This window comes from Pithys albifrons, chromosome 3, assembly GCF_047495875.1.
Source record: "Pithys albifrons albifrons isolate INPA30051 chromosome 3, PitAlb_v1, whole genome shotgun sequence".
Classification (NCBI taxonomy): domain Eukaryota; kingdom Metazoa; phylum Chordata; class Aves; order Passeriformes; family Thamnophilidae; genus Pithys; species Pithys albifrons.
In genome coordinates, this window is record NC_092460.1 from 51980432 (window position 1) to 52000816 (window position 20385).

The following is a 20385-nucleotide window of genomic DNA, read 5'->3' on the forward strand; positions in this document are numbered from 1 at the left end:
ACACTTCCACCAACCTGTATTCAAAATGATGTAGTTTATCATAATTCTTGCATCTCTTTCCAGACATGGCTGGCCATCATGGACATTGCACTAGGCGTTCAGGTCCTGCTGACTTGTCGTAATGTGCATGGTTGTCAGTTACCTGCAGCAGCATCCCAAGGTTTGCTGACATTTCTGTAGCCTGTTCTGAATAACACAAAAGAGCGAGGCCAAAAAGGAGCCATTTCATCAACATTGGATTTACTGAAGTCAAATCTATCTTTGCCCAGCCCAACAGAGCCACCAGCATTGAGTGACTCCTGGTAGGTAAAGGTCCCTTTTGGTATTATATAAGTCTGTGGCAGAGAGGAAGTTAATAGAATTCACAATTATGATTGACCAGTCATAGAATCATAGAATATCCTGAGTTGGAAGGGACCCACAAGGATAACCGATATCCAACTCCTGGCCCTGCACAAAACAGCCCCAAGAATTTCACCATGAGTCTGAGTGCATTGTCCAAACTCTTCATGAACTCTGTCAGGCTTGCTGCCATGACCACTTTCCTGGGAAGCCTATTCTAGTGCTCATGCATCCTCTGGGTGAAAAACCTTTTCCTACCCTGACATAAAGTCATAGCTCTACCAAATACTGATCTCTTCATTACCCTGTCCCAACATGTCTCTTGTCTCTGCATCCCCAGAAGTGCCACAAGGAATAATATAACTGAGAGACAGAGTTTCTGAAGACAAAAATACCTGGGAAAAGTGGCATTAGTGATACCCTTTTCCCTCGTGCTTTTACTTCATTAGGTTGTGGACCATCCCTTGTGTTATCTATGCTACTGAGACAGTGTCCTCTGCAGAGGTTGTGCTACAACAACAAAGCTGGCAAAGGCAAGAAGATGGGGGCCTCAGGAAGTTGAGTCATGTGAGAGACACCAAGCAGTTTATGAGAAAAAATGTACAATTTCTTCAGGTAGCTTTAAAACACATGGCCATCCTTGGCCTAGAATGAGGACATGACCAACAAGGACACAACAACCTGCAGGTTTGCTCACTGTCAGCACAAGAAAGCCTGCTAGCACGTCAAGCCCAGAGTACCGAATCCTGACTGACATAAGGGCTGGAGAAGAGAAGTCCAGCTGCTCTTTTGCCAGGGCAACAAACCACAGCTCCACAGGAGTTTTATGTACTTGTATTTAAAGGGCACAACAAAGGACAAATGGCCTTGTTGTAAACCCAAACAACAGAACAGCATAAATACTGGCGAATGGCATGAAAAGAGCACAGAATATAGTCAGAGATTTACCCCTTCTCAGGCAAACCTATTTACAAGGGCCAGAGGAAGCCAAGATTTTCACTGTGAACTGTTTTAAGCTGTCCTTCCAAATAAATGTTGCCTTACTGTAATGCCCAGCCTCTGTCCTTGGACTGGGAAAGTTGCCAGAGTGTGGCCAAAGCTCTAGGTGGACATTTCTAAAGATGATGAGGGGAGAGGGACAGAACAGCGCGTGCTTTTCTGAATTCAGCGCTTGGTAAGGAATGAGGAAAAGGCATACCCCATGCACAGGTGAGATTCATATTTTCCATTTTCCCACTCCCAGGGCATAGAAACACTATCAGCACTTTGATCCTGGAAGTAACATGACAAGGAGAGGACATACTTGCAGGCTTGCTGGACAATGGACTTTGGTCAGCTAAAGACAGCCCCGGCTCTGAGATCATAATCACTGTGAAGGTGAAAGATAACCCACATTTGAGTAAGGCCTTGTCTTGGGATCAGGTTTACATTTGATGTATGACAAAAAAAATTTCAGAGCATGAGACATTCTACTGATACTGCGTGCAGTCAAGATGCTGAGGTTTGAGTTTGGGTCAGACCTAACATGAGAGCAAAAATGGACTTCTGGGCTTTAAAGTAGATGAGATAAATGGCCTCCATTTCAATTTGATGGTAGATTAAAAGATGCAGCTGAAGTGTACCAGCAGTGTTTTGCTTATTGCCTCTTCCTGGATGTCTAAGTAAAGGAGAAAAGAAGGTGGCATTTTTCTTTAGAATACAGAGGAATCTGATAGAAATCTTAATGCTTCTTCCAGCTAGAGGGCTGAATTATTGAGTCAGCTGGCTCACTTGGAAACAGCTCAAGCAAAAAAAATCTATCTCCATCTGCATAAAGTAATTTGCCAAGGGTAGGTCTCTTTTTTCCAGGAAGGTGTGGTTATGGGGCAGCATGATAACCTCAGTTGCTGAAGGTAGATATTCTCTCCTGGCTCTGAATATTCAAGTTTAGCACATGCTTTCCCATCTCTTGAATTAATGAGACTACTAAATAAATGGGCAGAGGAGCAGGTGACCCTGATGCTGCTGGCTCTCAACTGACCATGGACACAGTGGTTTTCAGAGCTACTTTTAAGCTCATTAAAATCTCTCTTCTAGATACCTAGTTTGCCCCTAGGTAAGGAACTATCTTAGGGGACCACAGCTGCATGCTAACTGAGCTAATTTTTCACTTTAAAATGTTTCTACAGAAAATATATGTCTTAAATTAGATGGTCAGTGCAAATCCACAATAAATGCTGGAGTGAACACCTAGCGCAAACCCCGTGGGAACATCTCCAGCTCATGGGCTCTCAGCTTGCTGGTGACATCATTCTTACTTCTGTTTCAAGGAATGCTTTCAGACCCATATTTCTGTGTTAGAAAAGTGATCTGCTTTTCTAATGTCATGCTGCTCCTTTTTCAGAATCCTTGTCAGTACAAATAATATTTTCCTTCTCTACCATTTCTCCCCCTGCACCTGTTTGGTGAGTTATTTGTGGTACCATCTGCTTCACCTGAAGGAGGAATGAGAGGGACAGAGAGAGATTCAGTGCTGTTATTGACCCTCAACTTTTCTGAACAAAAGCAGGGTCTGTTAGGATGTCATGGGCTATGGGGATTTTCAGAACTGCTGAGCCGGCTGGGAGCCCAGCTGGTGACACTAACCAATGCTTCCTCTTTGCCATGTTGCCATTAAAGTGAATCCATTTGCTGGATATACTCACTTGGTATATATGTCTGTGTAATAAATAGTATCAAAAGTTCTGACAGAGCTTGCAGGTGAAGGAGGACATGGGAAGTGGGTGGGATTTCATCTATGCTTCGTATATATCGTTTCCCTGTGTTAAAAACTGAACGGAATCCATGGAGAAAAGACAAACCATGTGTTCAGGAGGAAAAATAATGATGCTTTGCTGACAGTATTTTTAGGTCATAAGGTGTTTAAACAAAAAATACATTCTTCAGGGAAAACCAAATATTTGTGTACACTGCTGCTGCCAGCTTTTGCCTCAGTGATGACATGTGTATTTTTAAGAACGAAGGATTTATTTTTTACCCACAGTAACTTAATGTTCTGAGTGAGTTTATAATAGCACTCTTTAACTAGTAGCATTTAGTTTGAGTGAAATATCATCCCTAACGTCTGTACTCCTCTTTGCTCCAGACACTTGTATCATTCTTGGACCTACTTAGCTTTACTTATTTGTTTCACAGGACGTGTTTCATTTTGTAGTGATGTCCCACTGAACAAGCATTAAGGATTTGAAGCTGCATTAGTGTAGTTGAGATATTCTGGATAGCCTAGACGAAATCTGTGGAATAGCAAGTGGAAAGCTAGGTATGTCCCACTGCTTTGCCTAGACACCATTGAAATGGAGTAAAACTTGTCTGCTACTTAAGTGGCATGTAGGCCTTCTGTGTAAGAAAAATAAGTGTGCTTATTTATGATAGCACCAATACTGTAGTACTTTGACCCAAGTATAACAACCAGAGCAAAGAAGTGGCAAGTTATTAACTTTCTATTATCTCCAAGAAAGCAAGATAAAAGGTGAAAACCAGGGAGCTTAAGTGACTGAATCTTATTGCCCTGTATTTCTGTAGTGGACAGTTTCCCCTTTAATAGTGGGAGCTGGGAAGCTAAGTTTCTTGGAATGAGACTAGCTGAGCTTTTGCCTTTGTATGGATATTGTGTTAAAGATGAGACTGGCTAGGTAGAGCGTATCCCTGAGGGTGTTTGCAGCAGCTCTCAGTAGCATGAACAGTAAACTAGATAATTGGTGTGTTGGTTCTCATCCAGTAATAATTTATTTCCTGGGAGCAACTTCAAAGCTTAATCCTAGAATTAAATCTGCTATTCCTTCTTGGGATTTTAATTTAGTTTTGAATGCTCTGATAGATCCTCTGCTAGAACAATGAAGATGGCTTTCAGACATAGGGGCAATTTTTCTGGCTGCTGTATGCCCTGTATGGAGAATAGGTGAACCCAGGCACTTTCCTGAAGAAACTCTCTTTTTTGGCTTTTCGTGCAATAAGCTGGCAAAAGCTACACCTTATCTCTTACTGAAAGCAGTTTTCCACTTTCCTTTAAACCATGAAGGCAATCTGCCTAATCCATTTTGCAGCTTCTCCAGTGAAGAGAAGAAAAAGTGTCATCACTTGAATCTGGAGAGAACCAATAAGATTTTCATCAAGCAGAAAGTTGATTTTAGAAAAAAACACCAGATAATCTGTTTGTCTCGTTAGAGTTGGAATAGGATGGAGATGACTGCCGGGAGGGCTATGGTTTCCCATTCATTCAAGTGTGTCAGGAAACTCTATCTTGTTAAGACCCATGAGATGGGACAAAATCTCCAGCCACTGGAATGATCTTTTCACCCTAGAGGTGGGGGAAAAAGGCATTCTCCTCAGACAGGTGCAAGGCAATGCTTCAGCCTTTCCTTTCTACTTTGAAATGGCATAGTAAAAGGGATGGCGTATATGGCTGATGTTTGTACCATGCTTTGATGATACACAGTACAGCATCTGGTGATAATTACTATTTATTATTAGATGCAGTGCCTTTTGACAGATAGGTTCTTCAATTTGGGTGTGATATAGGTAGAAGAGACATATATCATCTCAAAAAAGTGACAGTGTCAGTTTGAAATCTTGTCTGTGCTTTTGCAGTTCAAAATGAACACATTTCCATTTGAAAGAACAAACTCCACAGTGTCTTAGTTTAATGTGCATGTATTTCATATATAAATGACCATCCAGGAAAATCAATTTCAGTGAGCCTGACATTCCATACTCAAAAGAATAAAAACAAGTCTATAAAGATACAGTGAAAGCTATCTCTCCTTTAATCTACTTTACACTCTTCTTGATTCTGCATGACAAAAATGCAGTTTGTTAGTTGTTAGGACAGACTGACCATGGCAGAGACAGTAGGGGATACTGCAATTATTGCAATGTAAAATTATAAGAGCTCAGCTAAGTGTCCTGGTATGACAGCTGAGAGAATGTGTGTAACATTTCACAGCAACTGCAACAGTGTTCACAGTTCTCCTCTGCTGACAGGATGAGCGTCCTCCGAGCAGCAAATGAAGTGATTGGTCTCCTCATGCCCAGGTGTCTTCACAAGAGACTGATCAGAACATCACCCCACCCAGTAGCTTCTGGCTCAGTCCTGCTCTAGCATCTCTTCATCCTGAGCCATGTGCAAAAAGAAAGGAAAAAAGATTTTATTCCAAAATTTATCTGAGCCCTTCAGGCAGGTGGTTGTGCCACTGTGACGTTTGTATACTTATTTGTCCATTTTCTTTCCCTTTCATTAAATGATAAAATTTTTTCATGCTGTTCTTTATGCATGATGACATAGCATCCTTGTTTGTGGAATGTGTGACCAATGTTATAGCCATCTTCCAAAACTGACATAGGTCTCCTACCTGAACACCAGGACCTCCCAAAGTGTCTCAGACAGTGGGAAGACCTGGAACATGGGCATGGAAGTATTTGGCCACTTTATAATCAGATTGACTGAGTGGAGCAGGGCACAGAGCATTGCATAAAAGCAGCTGGACTCTTGGTGACCATGCTCTGCAGTCCATGTGCAAACACTCAAAGGAATACTATAATATAAACCTTTTTATGGTGCAAATTATCCAGAACAATTGATCCATTTAATTGATTATAAGAAATTGCTTTTTTTAGACATAGCTTTTCTTATACTAATGCAACTGTGTGTGTGTTTTAGCAGAGGTCCTACTAATTGCCAATCTTTTCCCTTAGCTGTAGACCCTGTTTATCTAGGGACATACTACACTGGAACTGGGTTCTGATTTTATGAAGTCAGCAGAGCATTTACTACTGGTTAGAGATAATGTAGGGCCTTTGGTTCCTGTCACTGCTGGCAGATGCTGTTCTTTGGTGGCAGAATGGCTCTGCTGCTCCACATCCTCCCTAACACTGTCACTGCCACATCCAGCTCTGGTTGCTTTTGATATAAGAACTTTCATCCACATTCTTTTACCTTAGGCAGGACAAGAATAATATAGCCCTTAATTTATAGTAAACATGGACCCATTTAAAATAAATCCCTCAATTTGTGTTACAAATAACATTTAAGTGCTTTTGAATTGAAGAGATATTTGAAAAACCCTTTCCTATCTATTGTTATTTGTTTCATTTTATGCAGTTCATTCATCTTAGTTGATTGGAGAAAAAAAAAACAAACTACCCCAGCTAGTGAGCGTAAACCCTGTTATAGTCCTATGCCACTGGAGATTTTGCTGCATTTTTATTTGGAGCCAACTTCCACACACATTATTTACAGTAAGTACTACATCTTAATATAAAAGTAATGTTGGAGTTAGGTGCTGTGCAGAATCTCTATCAAGAAAATAATTCTGAAGTGATTGGCATTTTTTGTGCTCAATATCAAACTTATAACTGAGCCTGATTTCTTTTGTCAGGGGGAATGCACCAATTTTCTCAGCAAAAACTATCCAGTTGGACACTCAGACCCCTAATCACTATAGAGAACTTGGTCCATATGATTTATTTAAGACAGAATTATAAATACACATATATATGTTTATGTAAGCTGTACATAAAGATCTATAAAGTAGAAAGACAACTAGCCTTATGCTTAAAAACAAGCAATAACTCAGGCTTTCATGTACAGTGTGGAGTTGTGTAGTTTTATAAAGACAACCTGTGGCTGGTGAATTCCTGCATCTTAAGGTCACAGAGAATTATAATCTTAAATATTGTGGACTTGCTTAAAATGATTGCAGCTGCTCTCTTCTGGTTGATAGGCCTCTTTTCAGAAATTGTTACTAAGATACTTCTTAACCCTCCATTTTGTGTTTCTAAGTAGTATGCTGGTTGAAAATCATTCCCTCTCTTTTTTGTCAAGCTCCTTCTCTGCTTGTTTCATCCAGAAGAATGCAGGGGGACCTGCACAGTTGTAGTTTATCCCTTCTTGCCATACAGAAAGGAAAAGACATCCCTTGGCCAAAATCTTATCTGCTATTCTTGTATCACTATTATCAGTGAAAGGAATGGGAAAGTCAAATGACTAATCTCTACAGCTATTAGCAACTTCTGTATGTAAGTATCACTCTACAGTTCTTTTCTTCAACTGTTCTGAGATAATTTCAGATTACTTCAGGCTTTGGCTAGTATGTCTTCCATTTTTACTGAAATTAGAATGAAAAATATCCTGCAGGACAAGTGTACTTGGCAGTGAAGCATGGGGAGGGCTTTCCTCAGTGCTCTTGTCTCTAGGGGCTCACCAAGGACCATCAGAAGCCATCCAAATCTCCTACCAAAACCCAGACATTGGCAGGATGGGTGTTGGGAATTCTATAGTGACTACATGTCCTGCAAGCTGAACCTGGCACTTCCACTTGGAGGGAGTCTGCTTTGTTACCCTCTCTGGCTTTTCCTGGTTGGGGGTAGACTTACCTCAGGACCATTGTGTGGTGTTGAGGAGAGTAGGTGGGCATGCTCTGCTCAGCTGCCCAGTGTTAAATCTAGGCATAGGAGGGGACAGAGTCGGATCTGTGAACAGAGTGGATTGCCCTGCTGGGGCGAGGCTGAGAGCACCATAGGCAGCAAGGGTGCAGGCATCCATGGGCAGGGCAGGACAAGGATGCAGATGCTTGTTGCTTTCTGTTCAAGATGATTTCACGTTGCTTAGCTTCCAAGGGGCTCTGAGAATTGCAATTAAAGCACCGGGCTTAATTGTGGAGTATCCAATTTGGATATTAGCGTTATCTCTGCTCTTGCTGCTTTCTTTTCGTTCAGATCCAATTCTGCTGCCTGCCTGCTGGCTGGGCGCCTGTTCCTTTCTTCTCATTATTACTATTTCATGGTTATTTATGAATAGATGTTTTTAAGCATTCCTTCTCTCAGTCGCGTCCAACACGCGGATCCGCGGTCCGAGGGGGCGCCGGACTCAGGTAGACCCCGGTGCTCTGCGGGGGGCTGCGGAGGCGGCTCCGCCCCAGCCCCGGCCCAGGCCCCGGCTAGGCAGGAGGTACAGGTGCCGCCCGCGGCTCGGCAACCCGGGCACTGGCTCGCTCTTCACCCCTCCCGGAGGTTGGATGCCGAGACCTGCCCGCCTCGGCAGCGGGGAGGAGTTGATCGCCCATTCTGTCTCTCCTCCTCCTCTTTCTCTTCTTTTCCCCTCTTTTTCCCCCCACTGCTCACTCGCACAGCTCTCCCCTCTCTCCCCCGAGCCTTGATTTTTCCCTCCCTCCTCACCATTTTTCGCGGATATATTTAATTATTATTAATCATTAAGCTACTTTATTAGTTCACGTTCCCATGTTTTCTCTACTTTCGGGAAGCCTTCTCGGATCTTTTATATTGCAGAGGATTTCTTTTTGAAAATGTATTTTTAGGGTGATGCTCTGAGCACTTCCCCCTCTCCGCCCCGCATCTCCCACCCGGGCAGTACCAGAGAAGAGACTGAAGAAGTTGAGCATGTGTGAGGCGGATCAGCCTTGCAGGCAGAGAGGGGGGCAGTAGCTGCTCAGAGCAACCCGAGTGCTTGAAGCAGGATTTGCTGGTATGTATGTGGGTCTGGATTTTATGACAGCTCTAAGTGTGAATCTTTTTCCGTGCGAGATGGGAGGAGAAAGGAAAAAAATACCTATGGCTTCATTAAATAAATGCCTGCATAGATGCAAGCCCTGTCCGACTGTGCACCACGGGTGGTGGTGGGGACACTGCCAGCCAGCCACCCACCCCTAGGGAAAAAAAGAGCCCAAGCAAAGCACAGAGAACGGAGGGATGCGTTGCCGGGGGCTAATAAGGAGTGGTGGGGGGCACGTCGCAGGTGAAGCAGATACCACCCCCCCACCCCCCTCCCCAGCTCCCGTGGCGGTGCGTGTGCGTGTGTGCGCGGAGCCTGCCCGCGGAGCCGAGCGCGGCGGGCAGCGGTGCCGGCAGCACTGCAGAGGGGTGGGCACGGCCCTCGCCAGCCCTCGGGGGCTGGGCCCGGGGGTGGGCGAAATGCTGTGCGTGCGTGGGGAGGGGGCCGTGGCGGCGGGGCGGGGGGAGTCGCCTTCCCTCCGCGATTCACATCGCGCCCGCTTTCCCGTCTCGTATGCATGCCTATCCCGGGAATGGTGTAGTCAGCCCGTATCTGAATTATTTATAGACTTGTGCCAGCTGTTTTTTTTGTTGTTTTTTTTAATTATTTTTTTAAATTCCGCTTGTGTGGACTGTTGGGAAATGCGTTTTGCCTCCCTTCCTTCTCAATATATTAATGTCTTTGTTGGGGAGCGGTTTTTATCCCCTTCAGATCCCTCTAATACAAAATTGATGCTTATTTTTCCCTTCAGGAAGGGGACGCTTTGAGGATAATCATGCTTCACAGAAGAACGGCACCGACCTCCAGTTGCATTAAACACAACCTCTTCCAATAGGGCTCCAGGGAAAAAAAAGAATTATTAAAAAGGTGAAAGGAATGCTTACTCTGGAACCTGCATTTGACGATCCTCACCAGTCGTGCTGAATATCCTCTGAATTGATTCTCTCCGCCTTTTGAATTTGCACCACTTCACGACGCAAGATTGCCACAGAAACCTCTCTTTTTTTTTTTTTTTTACAGCCAAGTAGGATTGTTTTTTAACTCATCCCCACATTTGCCCCCCGACCCTTATTCTTCTTATGTGGATATGCAAGCAAGAAGAGGAGACTGGACATTCCCAACATGCTCTCTCCCTTGATCTGTACGTCTAGAGGTTCTGCTTCTACAAACCAAGGTAGGGAAATTCCTGTTTCTGCGGTTTTGCTGGCAGCTTATTTTGGTACATGAATTTGCCCAGGGACGATCACTCACAGTAGAACAAAAGGTTTAGAGATGCTGCTTTTAGAAGCAGATGCCGGGAAAAAAATAAAATAACATTCACCAGACGTGTTGATTCCCTCTTGGCTCATCAATTAGGACATGAAGAGAAGGCGAGAGGGATGCTTTGAGTTACATACCGCGTAGTGAAGTGGGGGAAAAGAACCTTGTGATTTTTTGGGTTTTTTTGGGGGGGTAGGCAGGTGGGGTCGGGGGAGACATGGGAGGTGGAACACGGCTTTGGAAAGGGGTGAAAACGAAAATAATTGCCATCCACCCACCCTCAAATTGCCTCCTTCCTTTCACTGGTCCAGCGGCTTCTTGCCATGCTTTGATGCGAAAACCGAGCTCATTAGGAACAACGGGACGTAGAAACCTGCTTGTTGCCGAGGAGGGTGGTGCATTACTTAAAACCCACGCCGGCCTCTTGATCGTGAGCGGCCTAACGCGGGGGCCGGGGCCGGGGCCGCCCCTGGCACCGCGGCAGGAGCCCGCCCAGCGCCGGGGCGAGTGCGCCTGCTTGCGTGGAGGTGAAGGGCTATTTTAAGTCCAAGCACGTCAAGAGACTTAGTCTGAACCTACGAGGCGCTATATTCAGGCAACTTCACGTGTTTTAATTTTTTCCCGTCCCCCTGGTGCTATCGGCGGGCATCGTGGCCCCTCTTTGCCGCGCCTCATCCTTCCCTCCCACCCTCTCCATTCCCCGCGCCTTGCACCCCTGTCCTTACGCAGGCAGCCCCTTCCCCAGCCCACTCGGGAGGGATCCAAAATGGCTATCGTGCCACTCGGCTGTAGATACGCGAGATACCGGTACATCCCGACCGTAATGTGACATGTGAATCTTTCTGTAAGATGGTGGCAAGACAAAGGGAGCGGAGCGCCGGGGGGTGCCGCGTGCCGGGCACAAGGTGTTGAACGTCTCAGGGTTATTTTAAGCCTCAGCCCGTGCCCGCCGCGCCGCTCCGCCCGGCACGCGTGGGTCTGCGCTCCCACGTCGAGAGAGAGGCAGGGGGCAGGGGTGAGCTGCTGCACAGCCCCCTCCCGGGGGCGGACCCCCACCATCCTTACCGCATCGCCAGCCCCCCGCCTGAGCTCCCACCGGCCCGCCTTTCCCTTTCTCTCGACCGTCTAGCAGACCGGAAGCTTGGCAGTGGGCGGGGGGCGGCAGTATGGATCGGGAGATTCACCCCGCAACAGAATGAGAAGGGGCGGGGGATCACCCTTCAACCCTGCCGCGGGGTCAGGCACCCTTGAGACACCCCGGCCCTTGAGGCATCCGGAGCATCCCTGAGGCATGGGCGCGCCTTTCCCACCCCCTCCTTTGCCTTCATCCTTTCAGTAGCTCTTCGCCACATTTCCGAGGGGTTTTTTATCGAGCTATTGTTAAAACCTAGGAGCGGTTCCGCGTCAAGGGGTTGAAAGCCACCTTTCCTGACATATTCTGGCTGCGCTTCTATAAATATCTAAGGCTTTTCAGGGTTTATCCGCGCCTCGATCCTCCCTGCCTCAGCTCTCCCTCCCTCCCATTTCCTCCGCAAGTGGGAGTAGAAAGTTTACCTATGCGGGGAGGAGGGCATGTGGAAGCCTTTCCCTCCTTTTCGGGAGGAATTTCAAAGGCCTTGCAGCTCCCGGATCTACCCAGGACCCCAGCACTGACCGGGCGGGGGACTGTAGCCCCCTTTGTGTCTAGAAGTGTCTAAACCACAAGCCCCAGGGGGGATGCGCGGCAAGGGGAGGGGAGGGCAGGGCGGACGCTGGGCTCAGTCCCTGCCTCCCGCCCCGGGTTTTGCAGGCAGATCGGAGAGAAGCCCAGGAAGGTTGCCTGGGGTGCTGGCCAGAGTGGCAGTCCCCGGCAGCCGGGTTGGACTGCCTGCTCCCCTGGAGAGCAGCATCCCTTGCCTGGCCGGTGCGTGCCACAGCCACCAGCCCTTCCAGTAGGGCACTGGGCCGAAGTGGCTGCCGCATCCCTGCCACAGCCTTTCCTAGCCATACCCTGGGTCAGGTTCATGCAGCAGTGGATTAGGGCAGATGGCAGCTGGGGAGGGGTCTTACGTGTGACTTTTCCTCATCTTCTCTGCAAGCTCCAGTATGGGCAAAATAAGATGCCCTCTATAAGTTCTCTCCCCACCATCAAGCACAGCTACCTCAGGCTCTGCAAGCAGTGTATGGAGGCAGCAGATTCCACCCTGAGCTGCCCCTTGGGCAGGCTGGGAGGGCTGTGTATGCGACACTCCCAGGTCATGGGGTGCTAGTGCTGCCCCATTTCCCAGGGCCCCGAGGAGAAGAACAGGGGCATGGCACCCTGTGATGTGGGGTGACCTGGTGTGCCCCAGCTGCAGCTCTGGAGAGAGTAGCAGTTTGTGCGTGGGTGCAGGGTGCTCTCTAAGAGAGGAGGTGTGGGTATGGGTGATTTTCAAGTACTCACCCACGCTGCCCCAAAGCAGCAGCTCTTGTCGCCTCCACATATCCTGGTTTTCTTTGGTCCCTCAGCACACCAGCTTGTCTTCCAATACTGGGTGAGTGCTTCAGTGGGTTAGGACAGGACCAGACAGGCTGAGGGTAGAGTGGGGAAATAGCCTGGAGGTTGTGAGAGCCACTTCAGCTTCCTCTTGGCTCAGCTTTGTGTATGCAGGGGCAGATCTCATCAGGTAAATGGAAAGAAGCATGGTTAGAGCCACAGCTCCTCTTCCCAGGGAACCTGGGCTCTGATCTGTTGTCACACACCTGCTGCTCCAGTCCAGCTCAGACTGTGCCAGTTCTGGTGCCTCTTGCAATCCTTTTGCCAAGTGAGACCATTGCTGGGCAAAGGAAGGTATTAGCAGCAGTCCCCAGCAATCCCATTCTGGGCAAGGTTCTAAGGATAACTGCATTGTTGGATGAGTTCTATATTGCACCTGTGCATTCAAGAGTGCAAAGAGATCATGGAGAGATGGAAAATACACAGCAGGGGCAAAAATCCCAACTCACCATCCCCATCTAATAATTTAGGCTTTGACTTGTTTTGTCCTCTTTTTGGATTACTGACTGTCCCTGTATAAAAAGTCCATCAACCTATGAACCAGCACCCCATCTCCAAACCCTAACCTACAGGGGGAAAAGGTGATGGAATTAATGTATGTTTTTCATCTGCTGTTGAAGCTCAGCTGGGGCTGTTTCTTGTGCTTGCTTTGGAAGTGAGCAGGTGGACCTCATGTCTGGTGCCACAGCTGTGGAGCTGCACTTGGATTCCCACACTGGACTCATGTTGCCTGGGTTGGCACCAGGAACTGGTGTCTCTGCAGTACCATGTGGGAGGTCTGGATTTGATTCCCAGTGCTGTTTTCTCATTCCCCCAAGCTGGCAGAGGGTGGGAGCACTGTACAGACAGCACTGCTTGTCTCTGCAATGGGCTCCATTCCATATTCCCATCTTTTGCTCCTTAGGATGCGCAAAAGCTGCCTATGAGATAGTCCAGATTGAGGACTGGTCCCTAGAGGTTTAATCTTGGCCTTTAGGGAGGTCCCAGCTGTACTCTGCCTATACTCTATTTGGCAGCATGGTTTGATAGGCTGTGGGGAGGGAGAATTATCTTGCAGCTGGAGAACACGCAGAGGTTTTTTGATATTTTTTTATTTCTTTATATGAGCTGCAATTTATCACAAAGAAATGGATTAGTTAATAGAAGAGATGGACTAGATGATCTTTTTGAGTGATATGGCTCAATGTATTGTGACTGCCTAATCCACCACGGAATGCACGTAGTATCCGCTTTGCCTGACATCGGGGCTCTAGGACTGCCTGACTCTTCTGCAATTCTGTACTTAGCTTTCTTTGATATATTTATAGTTGATAGAAAAGCATGAAGTGTTTAGGAGAAACATGGATGATCAGTTACGTGTTATCACTCTCATTCATTCTCTGTCCACCCGTTCACTGGAACTCTTTAAACCACAGTCAGTCAACTTATTAATCTTGTTGCTCTGCCGCAGTCAGATGGACTAGCTACAGCCCTAGGTACCTCCCTGCATAAGATGAAATGGCAGTTTGAAGATAACAGCACTGAAATACATGGAAAGGGAACCAGAGGAAAATCAGATATTTGAAGCTAAGCATGGTCCACCTGCTACCACTGCCTTGTCCCTTCTTCTGAGCCTTGTGTTTCTGCTTCAGTTAAGTACCTCATAATGTGAACTGAAAACCTCATTTTTCAAACCACAGAGGAGCCTCCACCATCCCTTAGATGTACCCTTCTTCCTTGTCTGTTTATATAAAGACAGGAAAGGACATTGGTGGCAGGGATGGACTGATGCTTCCTCTGGCAAAATTAGTGCCATGGTGCTAACCACCTGAGAACTAGGAGATTGACCCTAGTCAAATGTCAAAGCTACCTTCCATATTGGAAAAAAAAAATCCAAGTGAACTCATCCTTTATTGATCAGGAGCCCATTGGTTCCTTAAGCTGCAAACCACAAACTTCCAGCTAGAATTATACTTTGGAGTGTGAACTGGTGTGTGTGTAAAAGTTGACCAAATGTACAGTGGTGATCTGTGCAAACCAGGCAGTATATCACCACATGCCTGAGGTCAGTGCAGGAAAAAATCGCCCCTCTATTCACGTAGAAACGAATGTGTGGCACAAGGCAGCGTACAAACTGCTTTGATCATGTTAATTCAAAACATGGCTAATTTGGACCTCTTGAGGCAAGGCTGCCTTTCATTTAGTGTTTTCTTGGAAGTAGGAGAGAACAGTGACTCTGGGCAGGAGGAAGGACTGACTTATCTTTTATAAATTTTTACACATACAACTGAGTATGCTTCATGTGAGGGAAATAAAAATATTGCTTTTTCTGTACTGAAGATTGCTAGAAGGGGGACAGAGAAAGAGTGTGTGTTCAGAGACACAACTGTCAGGTGATTCTTCCTAATACAGCAAGTGTTTGTAGACTGCAAAGTATGCTGGGCAGCTGTCTTCCCTTTCTAACACAAGCTATCAAAGACTATGTTTCAGAGACACCAATGGAGATGGATTGATTAAATATCTGGGGGAAAAGAGAAATTTTGAATTGAGAGTGTGGTTACTGGCTGAAAGTGAAAGGGATACAAGGCTGAGAGCTCTGCAGCATTCACTCCCTATACCTCAAACCCCACCAGAAGGAAGGATCAGAACTGAAAAGAGTCACTGAAAGTGACTCAGGTAAAAGGTTAGCTTGCCCGCTCTGAATACTGAGTATGTTTCTATACTCCAAATCCCATACAGTGTCATTAACATTGGTGTGCATGGCTGTGCTAAAATATTTATAGGGAAGAAACATTCTTAGGAGAAAAACATGAATTTTATCTTCATGCTCATGTTTTTGCTGGTGCTGATTGCTTGTCTGCTAAAACAGGTATGGGACCACCAGATTACCTGACCTGAGCAGTCTATGGGACATGGATCACTTCTGCTCACCTCTGGCATGCTGGGCATGTAGGAGCTCACCTGCAGTTAACTCTCCATGTGACAAACTCTAAAGTTACTTCTCAAGGTGGCAGTCAGCCTACACTACTTTGTCTGTGTGTAGGTATCTTGTTATGGGAATAATTCTTGCTTACTAACACTTCCAGTCTGGATTTCAACCATTGATCAAGAAATGAAGCTGTGTAGCTACCACCATCCTCCTCTAGACCTGTTGTCCAGCCCATGCGTGAGCTCTGTATACAATCCTCACTTGTTCAAAATAGTGAAATAACTTGTCTAGCACCTCTTTGCAGATGCGGTTAAGCCCTGCTTAGATAACTGTGTTCTGTTTAGAGGCTGCACTTCTAAGAAAGGGAAGGATTGGTGAGAGTGTGGAGGAGTGAGCTAAGACAATGAACACAGAGCAGAGAAAACAAGACCTGTAAAGAAAGGTTGAGGAGCCACAGAAGCTGTCTGGAGAAAAGACAACTGTGGGTGGATCCCTAACTGTCTGCAAATACATAAAAGACTGTTACAGAAAGAGGACGGGCCAATTATTCTCATTAGTCACAGAGGACAGATCAGGAAATAAATGAGTTTAAGATGAAGCAGAGAGAATACAGATTAAACATCAATTTAAATATTTACTGCAATAATATTCTAGTGACAGTAGAAGATGCTGCTAATTTTGGCAGATTAGCCAGTATTTAAAGCTATATGTAGGTGCTGAACTATTAAGATTTTTTATCTGTTGAGGTCTGTCTCCAGTGAACCTTAGATCATGATATTTGCATGCCTAGCCAAAGAGCTTTGGAAGAAAGATAGTGAAATTGATCTGTCCTGTGTGCAGGAGGGAGAGTTTGACTCTCTCATTGGAGGAACCTGGTTGAGTTGGGCTCTGTGCTCCAAAGATAATATGGTACCTGTAGGAGTCAAAATGATGGTGTTGACTGGTGGCGCAGCTTGAGTGTATCAGGAACTCCCAAAAGATGTCTGGTTTACAATACCTTTGGTACGTTTGGTACGTCCTGTTTGGGCAGCAAGCTGGAGCTCTTCAGTATAGAAGCTGAGGCAGAAGAGGCTTACAAACATGTCCCATGTAAATGATGCTTTTAGCATTTGCAAGCACAGTTCCTGAATCCTGGGATAAATTGGGCTGTTCTAGATTGAGACCGTGTCTCTTTCATTAAGAAGCTTGACCTGTCTGTAGCCATTGCTTTCCAGGTTTTACAGTGTTACAGCATCTGAATAGCTACCGTGCCAAGACCTCACACTGCACAGGGAGGTGACGTTTACCATCACATAGTGAATGATGTGCAAATTCACGCCTTGCTCTGCCATGATGTCATTCTTTTGTCTTGCAAGATGAGATACAGTTAAAAGATGTATTCTGTTTATTTATCTTTGCTGCTTCCAGAAGATAAAATGGGATATGGGCAGTCACAAGCATTGTGGTTTCTGAGAATCATCACTTCACTAGCCAGCCTTCACAGTCACACCTCTCTGTGCTCTCAGTTGGAGGAGCTTCCTATGCTTGTTTGAGGTTTGGATGGGCGGCTCTGTTAGTGGGTTCAGTGAGGGGTCTCCCTACTTTGATTCCATAGAATCCGATGGCTGAGAGAGGTGAAAGTGCAATTTTGAAATATTGAGTATGCCCACCATTGGGAATGTGCTGTGTGGCCTAAGGCCTATGCCAGTTTATATCCTCCTGTGCATCAGCAGAAATGCTGACTGTGGTACAGCCTTGCTGGTGGATTGCTCTATTTTTTAACAGAGCAACAAGAATGTAATTCTGACCTCTGGTGTTTTTTGTAGGGATCAGGAGTTTTCTATACAGGTGTCCATGACACACTCGAACTCAAATGGAGGAAATGATGCAATAAGCTCTCTTTTTTATTATACTTGGATTTAACTTTTTTATTGCACCTCTTCACCTAATCTCTTAGGGTTGCCATGCACTGTTCAGGAGCTAATATACACAACTCTCATATGCATGCAGTTTCTTGCATGTATGACCTCTAGAGAATTTCGAGGATTTTGCCAAAGAAAACAAATGCAAATTTTTTTAAGTTAGTAAACTATTAATAGAAAACTATTTTGAAATAGTCTAGGATGTGAGATGGTTACTCAGAGCCAGCTGAGGCAGATAAGATCTGGTGTCACAAACCTGATAATAATTTACTAGTGCAAATGCCATGTCCTACATCACCCCTAATGGCCAAACGAACAGCAAATTTTTTTCAGGTGATAGGCATAATAGCCTCGTGATAGGTTAAAATTGCAGTGGTCTTGTGTTATTATCACTGACTGGGGGTCATCAACAGCACATAGCAGGGTAGGGGCACATTAGAGAATGAAGTCTGCCATGGTAGGGGATTGTGGTTTCCCTCTGCTTCGCTACTCCAGCTTTCACAAGTGGGAACAAGGTCCTGGAGATAAACAATGGATGTTTGGAATGTAAAAGGGGAAGGTTCTAAATTAATGCTGCTTGGAAATGAATTGCAGAAAAGCTGCTGGGAGTCTAAAGCTGGACTCTGATTCCAAGGGCAATCCCAGCCCTTTCCAGTGTCTGAAGGCAGGTGGTTTTGGAACTGTGCAATAAGAAGAATAGTTCCACTGCTTCATGGAAAAATGTTGGGATGCTGCCAGCTGCTTCAGGAGGAGGATGGAGAAAGGGTTGCTGCTGTAAATCTCTTCATGCCAGGTAAAGCAGGATATTGTTTAATTGTACACAGCTGGATTGCTGGGGAATTTCTGTCACAAGACTCTGCTGAGAAATGCATTTGAAGTGTGTTGTGGCAGAGGAAATGCACCAGGATGCACTAACTTGTGGCTACTTGCACATAGGCATATGCTTGTATGGAAAGCACATAGGAAGGATCTGCATATCCCCCCAGCCCTCTCTCTCCTCCTCCATAATTCTCTGTTATTGCTGACTGCCGTAGTCAGTGGCCTAAGTATCTCAGGGGAGATTCCCTCCTGTCAGACATGTTTCGGCAGAGGCAAGCAACGTCAGAGGTTGACAATCCGCAAGGGAAAGTCTAATGAAAGTGACAGAATGACATAATCTGTTCTCATAGTCTCTCCCTTTCAGTTCTTCATCTTTTTGGTGCAACTTGAAGTTGCCCTCTATTTTATTACTGAAAAGGTGAATATCATATATAATCAAAATTATATAGATAGAGTCCTGAAGTGTTGAAAGTCAAAGTATGAAATCAGCTTGGATGTGGTCTGCCATACCATGTCCTTCTGGGAGGAAGCTTTTCAGACTCCATCTGAAAGTAACAGTGATAAATGCCACCAAAAGTATAAATGGAATCTCAGAAAAGACATCGCAATAATGTCATTAAGTGATGGGGGACTGGTACCAACTAAACAGGAGGAGACAAAAACTAAATAGCTTAGAAAAATAAGGTAGCTGTGGGATGCCTGCCTTGAAAGGTATAGTGACTCTTGCAGAAAGCTCTCTTTGAATCTCTGGTTTGAAAGTTTGCAGACTTTCAAACTAGTGATTCAGAGAGAGACGCAAGGATTATGCATTTTCCATTTTTAATTTGCACCATTTCAACGGGGAGTAAAGGGACTAAAAGACTCTGAACGTCAGGACTCAGAACTTTGCAGGAGCTGAGCTCCAGTGCCTTGGCGCTCTCTGAAGCAGGAGCTGGATTCTCACAGCAGGTATCAAACATGATCAGCCCTTTCTGTGCAATGGCTTTTTCTTACTGGAGGGAGTCATAGCTTTCAGAAATAAGGAAATACATAACAGGAGATGAGTGTTGGTTAACAGCTATACCTTGCCTTGATAGTCTTCTCCTTTGTTAGAACATTTTTTTTTTTATTTTTAGGACACGTTGATTCCTGACTTCAGTTTGTGACATTAGAGGTGGTGGTCAAGGGTTTTGATGAGAGGTTTGTAATGGAGTGAACATGGCAAGATATGTGTTAACTGCCCCACCAAAAGAACCCCAAAAACCCAAACCAACCAAACAAAAAAAATTGATTTTGTGAGGTCTGCAGTGAGATTAGAGTGATGGGTTTTCATGAAAAAGCAGAGAAAATAATAGCTAGCAGCCTAGTAGGCAGAAAACTAACTGGGTTTTGGGTGATGGCATCCCTAGCCAGCATACTTTGAAGTGGGGGCTTGTCCCCTAGGCTGCCCTAGCCAAGATGAGGGCTCAGACTACTGGGTCCTCTGCAGTAATGCTTTCTCAGTTGGAACTTTTCCAGTAGGAACTGCTCTACTTTATATAAATGCCTGTTCATTGTGCTGGAGAGTGAGTGCTCTAACGACTGGGCTGTGGAGGTAGTTTGTTTCTTTGGTCTGATATAAAGTAATTACTTATAAAATGGGAAATGACTTCAGCATGAAAGAAATGAAGGCACAGGCTCTGTAGCCCAGAGGCAGTGGAGTCCTCTGAGACATGGGAGACACAGAAGCTAATTCTCTCTCCAACTTAGCCAGCGCAGGTTTATTCCTGTTCTTCTTTAGATGCATTTGTTTTTTTCCCAGTGACAACAAAACGTTTCATTTAGCATTGAGCTCCAGTGCTGACTCCAGGTGGGAAAAAAAGTGACAGGAGGAGGTGAATTCCCAGGGAACAAAGGCCTGATTCTCAAGCAAATGCTCTTAAATGAGGGATGAGAACTACAGATTCTGTGACAGGAATTCAGAGTTACTGCTTCAATGAATTTTTTTTATCATTTCCTGTAATGTGCAGGTAGCTATTTAAAATTGTCTCTGGATCTTTAAAATCACATGGGATTTTCATTCCTGCAGTTCATATCCCTTAGTATATCCACTCTTATTGTTCATTATACATTTGCT

General features: G+C 45.4%; 1 protein-coding gene across 2 annotated transcripts in view; it reads left to right on the plus strand.

Annotated features, from left to right (window-relative positions):
* The first annotated feature begins 8783 nt into the window (after nt 1–8783).
* GRIN2B (glutamate ionotropic receptor NMDA type subunit 2B) overlaps nt 8784–20385 on the plus strand; it is a 235142-nt gene continuing 223540 nt past the window's right edge. Inside the window, exons 1-2 of one of the 2 annotated variants that reach the window (XM_071551936.1) lie at nt 8784–8860; nt 9639–10061. The gene's annotated coding sequence lies outside the window, so the exon portion shown is untranslated. Of the gene's footprint in view, nt 8861–9398; nt 10062–20385 lie in introns of those variants that run through there. The other variant, XM_071551935.1, reaches the window with a different exon arrangement.